An 8,452-nucleotide genomic window follows, 5' to 3' on the forward strand; every position below is an offset into this window, starting at 1 on the left:
TTTAAAGAGGGAGTCTCTCTGTCAGGGACCCTGTTTAAAGAGGGAGTCTCTCCGTCAGGGACAGTGTTTAAAGAGGGAGTCTCTCCATCAGGGACAGTGTTTAAAGAGGGAGTCTCTCCGTCAGGGACCCTGTTAAAAGAGGGAGTCTCTCCGTCAGGGGCAGTGTTTAAAGAGGGAGTCTCTCCGTCAGGGACCCTGTTTAAAGAGGGAGTCTCTCCGTCAGGGACCCTGTTTAAAGAGGGAGTCTCTCCGTCAGGGACCCTGTTTAAAGAGGGAGTCTCTCCGTCAGGGACAGTGTTTAAAGAGGGAGTCTCTCCGTCAGGGACAGTGTTTAAAGAGGGAGTCTCTCCGTCAGGGACCCTGTTTAAAGAGGGAGTCTCTCCGTCAGGGACAGTGTTTAAAGAGGGAGTCTCTCCGTCAGGGACCCTGTTTAAGAGGGAGTCTCTCCGTCAGGGACCCTGTTTAAAGAGGGAGTCTCTCCGTCAGGGACAGTGTTTAAAGAGGGAGTCTCTCCGTCAGGGACAGTGTTTAAAGAGGGAGTCTCTCCGTCAGGGACAGTGTTTAAAGAGGGAGTCTCTCCGTCAGGGACAGTGTTTAAAGAGGGAGTCTCTCCGTCAGGGACCCTGTTTAAAGAGGGAGTCTCTCCGTCAGGGACAGTGTTTAAAGAGGGAGTCTCTCCGTCAGGGACAGTGTTTAAAGAGGGAGTCTCTCCGTCAGGGACCCTGTTTAAAGAGGGAGTCTCTCCGTCAGGGACCCTGTTTAAAGAGGGAGTCTCTCCGTCAGGGACCCTGTTTAAAGAGGGAGTCTCTCCGTCAGGGACCCTGTTTAAAGAGGGAGTCTCTCCGTCAGGGACAGTGTTTAAAGAGGGAGTCTCTCCGTCAGGGTCCCTGTTTAAAGAGGGAGTCTCTCCATCAGGGATCCTGTTTAAAGAGGGAGTCTGACCGTCAGGGACAGGGTTTAAAGAGGGAGTCACTCCGTCAGGGACAGTGTGGTCTAACCGAGGGATATGGAGACCAGAACTGTGCACAGTGCTCCCAGTGTGGTCTAACCGAGGGATATGGAGAGCAGAACTGTGCACAGTGCTCCCAGTGTGGTCTAACCGAGGGATATGGAGACCAGAACTGTGCACAGTGCTCCCAGTGTGGTCTAACTGAGGGGTATGGAGACCAGAACTGTGCACAGTGCTCCCAGTGTGGTCTGACTGAGGGATATGGAGATCAGAACTGTGCACAGTGCTCCCAGTGTGGTGTAACCCAGGGATATGGAGGTCAGAACTGTGCACAGTGCTCCCAGTGGGGGCTAACCCAGGGATATGGTGACCAGAACTGTGCACAGTGCTCCCTGTGTGGTCTAAATTGAGGGATATGGAGATCAGAACTGTGCACTGTGCTCCTAATGTGGTCTAACCCAGGGATATGGAGATCAGAACTGTGCACAGTGCTCCCTGTGTGGTCTAACCGAGGGATATGGAGATCATAACTGTGCACAGTGCTCCCAGTGTGGTCTGACTGAGGGATATGGAGATCAGAACTGTGCACAGTGCTCCCAATGTGGTCTAACCGAGGGATATGGAGACCTGAACTGTGAACAGTGCTCCCAGTGTGGTCTAACTGAGGGATATGGAGACCAGAACTGTGCACAGTGCTCCCTGTGTGGTCTAACCGAGGGATATGGAGATCAGAACTGTGCACAGTGCTCCCTGTGTGGTCTAACCGAGGGATATGGAGATCAGAACTGTGCACAGTGCTCCCAGTGTGGTCTAACCGAGGGATATGGAGATCAGAACTGTGCACTGTGCTCCTAATGTGGTCTAACCCAGGGATATGGAGATCAGAACTGTGCACAGTGCTCCCTGTGTGGTCTAACCGAGGGATATGGAGATCAGAACTGTGCACTGTGCTCCTAATGTGGTCTAACCCAGGGATATGGAGATCAGAACTGTGCACAGTGCTCCCTGTGTGGTCTAACCGAGGGATATGGAGATCAGAACTGTGCACAGTGCTCCCAGTGTGGTCTAACCGAGGGTTATGGAGATCAGAACTGTGCACAGTGCTCCCAGTGTGGTCTAACTGAGGGATAAGGAGATCAGAACTGTGCACAGTGCTCCCAATGTGGTCTAACCCAGGGATATGGAGATCAGAACTGTGCACTGTGCTCGCAATGTGGTCTAACCGAGGGATATGGAGACCAGAACTGTGAACAGTGCTCCCAGTGTGGTCTAACTGAGGGATATGGAGACCAGAACTGTGCACAGTGCTCCCTGTGTGGTCTAACCGAGGGATATGGAGATCAGAACTGTGCACAGTGCTCCCTGTGTGGTCTAACCGAGGGATATGGAGATCAGAACTGTGCACAGTGCTCCCAGTGTGGTCTGACTGAGGGATATGGAGATCAGAACTGTGCACAGTGCTCCCTGTGTGGTCTAACCGAGGGATATGGAGATCAGAACTGTGCACTGTGCTCCTAATGTGGTCTAACCCAGGGATATGGAGATCAGAACTGTGCACAGTGCTCCCAGTGTGGTCTAACCGAGGGATATGGAGATCAGAACTGTGAACAGTGCTCCCAGTGTGGTCTAACTGAGGGATATGGAGACCAGAACTGTGCACAGTGCTCCCTGTGTGGTCTAACCGAGGGATATGGAGATCAGAACTGTGCACAGTGCTCCCTGTGTGGTCTAACCGAGGGATATGGAGATCAGAACTGTGCACAGTGCTCCCAGTGTGGTCTGACTGAGGGATATGGAGATCAGAACTGTGCACAGTGCTCCCTGTGTGGTCTAACCGAGGGATATGGAGATCAGAACTGTGCACTGTGCTCCTAATGTGGTCTAACCCAGGGATATGGAGATCAGAACTGTGCACAGTGCTCCCTGTGTGGTCTAACCGAGGGATATGGAGATCAGAACTGTGCACAGTGCTCCCAGTGTGGTCTAACCGAGGGATATGGAGATCAGAACTGTGCACAGTGCTCCCAGTGTGGTCTAACTGAGGGATATGGAGATCAGAACTGTGCACAGTGCTCCCAATGTGGTCTAACCCAGGGATATGGAGATCAGAACTGTGCACTGTGCTCGCAATGTGGTCTAACCGAGGGATATGGAGACCAGAACTGTGAACAGTGCTCCCAGTGTGGTCTAACTGAGGGATATGGAGACCAGAACTGTGCACAGTGCTCCCTGTGTGGTCTAACCGAGGGATATGGAGATCAGAACTGTGCACAGTGCTCCCTGTGTGGTCTAACCGAGGGATATGGAGATCAGAACTGTGCACAATGCTCCCAGTATGGTCTGACTGAGGGATATGGAGATCAGAACTGTGCACAGTGCTCCCTGTGTGGTCTAACCGAGGGATATGGAGATCAGAACTGTGCACTGTGCTCCTAATGTGGTCTAACCCAGGGATATGGAGATCAGAACTGTGCACAGTGCTCCCAGTGTGGTCTAACCGAGGGATATGGAGATCAGAACTGTGCACAGTGCTCCCAGTATGGTCTAACTGAGGGATATGGAGATCAGAACTGTGCACAGTGCTCCCAATGTGGTCTAACCCAGGGATATGGAGATCAGAACTGTGCACAGTGCTCCCAGTGTGGTCTAACCGAGGGATATGGAGATCAGAACTGTGCACTGTGCTCCCAGTGTGGTCTAACTGAGGGATATGGAGATCAGAACTGTGCACAGTGCTCCCTGTGTGGTCTAACCGAGGGATATGGAGATCAGAACTGTGCACTGTGCTCCTAATGTGGTCTAACCCAGGGATATGGAGATCAGAACTGTGCACAGTGCTCCCTGTGTGGTCTAACCGAGGGATATGGAGATCAGAACTGTGCACAGTGCTCCCAGTGTGGTCTAACCGAGGGTTATGGAGATCAGAACTGTGCACAGTGCTCCCAGTGTGGTCTAACTGAGGGATATGGAGATCAGAACTGTGCACAGTGCTCCCAATGTGGTCTAACCCAGGGATATGGAGATCAGAACTGTGCACTGTGCTCCCAATGTGGTCTAACCGAGGGATATGGAGACCAGAACTGTGAACAGTGCTCCCAGTGTGGTCTAACTGAGGGATATGGAGACCAGAACTGTGCACAGTGCTCCCTGTGTGGTCTAACCGAGGGATATGGAGATCAGAACTGTGCACAGTGCTCCCTGTGTGGTCTAACCGAGGGATATGGAGATCAGAACTGTGCACAATGCTCCCAGTATGGTCTGACTGAGGGATATGGAGATCAGAACTGTGCACAGTGCTCCCTGTGTGGTCTAACCGAGGGATATGGAGATCAGAACTGTGCACAGTGCTCCCTGTGTGGTCTAACCGAGGGATATGGAGATCAGAACTGTGCACAGTGCTCCCAGTGTGGTCTAACCGAGGGATATGGAGATCAGAACTGTGCACAGTGCTCCCAGTATGGTCTAACTGAGGGATATGGAGATCAGAACTGTGCACAGTGCTCCCAATGTGGTCTAACCCAGGGATATGGAGATCAGAACTGTGCACAGTGCTCCCAGTGTGGTCTAACCGAGGGATATGGAGATCAGAACTGTGCACTGTGCTCCCAGTGTGGTCTAACTGAGGGATATGGAGATCAGAACTGTGCACAGTGCTCCCAGTGTGGTCTGACTGAGGGATATGGAGATCAGAACTGTGCACAGTGCTCCCAGTGTGGTCTAACTGAGGGATATGGAGACAGGAACTGTGCACAGTGCTCCCAGTGTGGTGTAACTGAGGGATATGGAGACCAGAACTGTACACAGTGCTCCCAGTGTGGTCTAACTGAGGGATATGGAGACAGGAACTGTGCACAGTGCTCCCAGTGTGGTGTAACTGAGGGATATGGAGACCAGAACTGTGCACAGTGCTCCCAGTGTTGTCTAACCGAGGGATATGGAGTCCAGAACTGTGCACAGTGCTCCCAGTGTGGTCTAACCCAGCCAGGCACAGAGAGAGAGAGAAAGATAGAGAGATGGAGAGACTGGGACAGAGAGAGAGAGAGAGAGAGACAGAGAAAGACAGATGGAGAGACAGAGACGGAGAGAGAGAGAGAAAGATAGATAGAATGAGAGGCAGAGAGAGATAGAGACAGAGAGAGAGGTAGACAGAGATAGGGATAGAGAGAATGAAAGAGAGAGAAGAGATAGAGGGAGAGAGAGAGAAAAAGAGACAGGGAGACTGCAAGCGGCAGAAATAGCTCAAGAGAGGCAGAGTGAGAGAGAGAGAGGCAGAGACACAGCTATATATGAACACAGGAAGCAATCAAGCGGGGCTGCTTTCTCCTGGATGGTGTCGAGCTTCTCGAGTGTTGTTGGGAGCCGCACCCATCCAGGCAAGTGGAGAGGGTCCCATCACACTCCTGACTTGTGTCCTTGTAGATGGTGGACAGGCTTTGGGAGGGGGTCAGGAGGTGAATTACTCTCCGCAGGATTCCCAGCCTCTGACCTGCTCTGGGAGCCGCAGTGTTTATATGGCTGGGTCCAGTTCATTTGTATATTCTGTTATAGGCCAGGGTTTAGAGAACCCCAAAGTGTATCATGGAGTTCACCTGACCCACGACTTTTAATAGATTGTGGTATGGGGAGTACACGGTCCATTCTACAGGTGTGGTACAGCAGAAAATGGGAAAGTATTTTTTAAAGCAAAACGATGTTTATTCCATGAACTCAAGTTAACCTTTTTAAAACATCCAGTGAACATCTTGGCAACCATCAATTCAAATACAGCCCCCAAAGAATACAACACTAAGTAATCCGTAATAACTTCCCAAACAACATCCAGAAGACAAAAGAAACACCTTTTAACAGAAGCACATCAGGTTTACATTTACTACTGAGAACATTTATAATTCTGAATTCACCAAATGATCAAAAGATAGTCTTTTGATGGCAGAGAGAACAGCAGTAAACCTGCTCTGTCTGGCTTCAGCTCCAACACTGAAAACAAAACTAAAACACACCCTGTAGCCTGCTCAAAAACGAAAGTAAAAAGCTGACAGACTCTCTGACATCACTGCAGTGATAAACACCCATTTCTTAAAGGTACTCTCACATGACAATTCCCTGTTTTCTTTCTCACTCCATTCTTAAATTGTAGGATGACTTGTGCCACCTTCCAATCCTTAGAAACCTCCACAATCGATCAAATTTTGGAGAATTCTCACCAATCCATCCACCACCTCCACAACTACCTCCTGTAACACTCAGGGATGTCGATTATCAGGTTCCAGGGTCACATCAACTTCTGAGATTCTGCCCTCTGGTCCTCGAATCTCCCACAGGAGGAAACATCCTCTCAGCATCGACCCTGCCAAAGCCCCCCTGAGAATCCGAGATGTCTCAATAAGGTCACCTCTCATTCTGCTAAACTCCAATGTACAGGCCCCGGCCTACTCAAACCTCCCCTCATGAGAAACTCCCTCCCTACCCGGGGTCAACCGAGTGAACCTTCTCCGGACTCCCTCCAATGTACAGGCCTCGGCCTACTCAAACCTCCCCTCATGAGGAACTCCCTCCCTACCCGGGGTCAACCGAGTGAACCTCCTCTGCACTCCCTCCGATGTACAGGCCCCGGCCTACTCAAACCTCCCCTCATGAGGAACCCCCTCCCTACCCGGGGTCAACCGAGTGAACCTCCTCTGCACTGCCTCCGATGCCAGAATCTTTTCTTCAATAAGGGAAGCAAAACTGTTGACACTATTCCAGGTGTGGTCTGACTAGTACCTGGTACAGTTTTAGCTGGATTTCCTTGTTTTTATTCTCTATTCCCTTCAGAATAAAGGGAAACTTCCTTCCCGATTGCCTGCTGAACCTGCAGGCGAGCTTTTTATCATTTGCACACAAGGACCCTCGCGTCCCTCCGTGCTGCCACTTTCCGCAGTCTCTCTCTCTCTCTCTCTCTCTCCATTTACACCATTTTCAGCTCATTTATTCTGACAACTAAATAGCTTCGCGGCCGGGATTCTCCCATCTCGCGGCCGGCGTCAAAAGTGGCGGCAACGGGCCTCCAGGCTCAGGTATTCACCCCTTTCTACGGGGTAGGCCCCGACCGCGGGCCAGGCCACCTTGGTGCCCACCCCCCCCCCCCACCCCCGGCCGATTCTCCGACCCGCCGTGAGATCGGAGAATCCAGGCCCACATTTTCCTACATCATATATAATTTCCTTATTAACCATCATAAATTGTCCTGCATTACTGACCGATTCCTTCACACACTCTCTCTCTTTCACAATCTATTCTGCCATCTTTCACCTGCTTCTTTCCAGTGAGGCTTTGCTGGTGTTCAGTGGCTGAGATGCTCCCGATCTCCCTAAGTCTTTGACACTTTTCCAGTCCGACAGACTGATTCGTGCGTGAAAACATTCGCCCCTGGGCACCAGCAGCCCCCGAAGTGACCTCAAACGGAGCTCAGCCCATTTGGGATGGGCTGGTTCAGAGTCAACCGCATTGCTGTGTGGGTGTGGAGTCACATGTCAGCCAGATCACACAACAAAGAGACCGTGAGTCAACCGGGTGGGATTTTAACGGCAATCGGTTTTTGTTGGCATCGTGGCGGGGTTCGAACCTGGTTTCTCAGACCCTTGGGTTCCCAGCTCAGGGACAACACCTGCCACCCAAACCTGCTGCTTCTCATGTTAACCATGGGCGGGCAGATCGTCCTGGTTGGATTGTACCGGTTTGTTCTGAAGCTTCAGTTGTTTCTTTCAAAGCCATTTGTTGTCTCTAAACCATTTAGCGGATCACCCCCCCCGCCCCCCCCCTCCCCCCCGATCACCCAACCCGACCCTCACACCCGGAGACTCTCCATTGTTCACACCCCCCCCACTCCCCGATCACCCAACCCGACCCTCACACCCGGAGACTCTCCATTGTTCACCCCCCCCCCCCCACCCTCACCCCCCATCACCCAACCGATCCTCACACCCGGAGACTCTCCATTGTTCACCCCCCCCCCCCACCCTCACCCCCCATCACCCAACCCGACCCTCACACCCGGAGACTCTCCATTGTTCACCCCCCCCCCCACCCTCACCCCCCATCACCCAACCCGACCCTCACACCCGGAGACTCTCCATTGTTCACACCCTCCCCCCCACCCGATCACCCAACCCGACCCTCACACCCAGAGACTCTCCATTGTTCACCCCCCCCCCCCCCCCCCCCCGATCACCCAACCCGACCCTCACACCCGGAGACTCTCCATTGTTCACCCCCCCCGATCACCCAACCCGACCCTCACACCCGGAGACTCTCCATTGTTCACCCCCCCCCCCCCCCCCCGATCACCCAACCCGACCCTCACACCCGGAGACTCTCCATTGTTCACCCCCCCCCCCATCCCCACCCCTATCCCCCCATCACCCAACCCGACCCTCACACCCGGAGACTCTCCATTGTTCACCCCCCCCCCACCCCCACCCCCCCGATCACCCAACCCGACCCTCACACCCGGAGACTCTCCAT

This window comes from Scyliorhinus canicula, chromosome 20 (assembly GCF_902713615.1).
Source record: "Scyliorhinus canicula chromosome 20, sScyCan1.1, whole genome shotgun sequence".
Classification (NCBI taxonomy): Eukaryota; Metazoa; Chordata; class Chondrichthyes; order Carcharhiniformes; family Scyliorhinidae; genus Scyliorhinus; species Scyliorhinus canicula.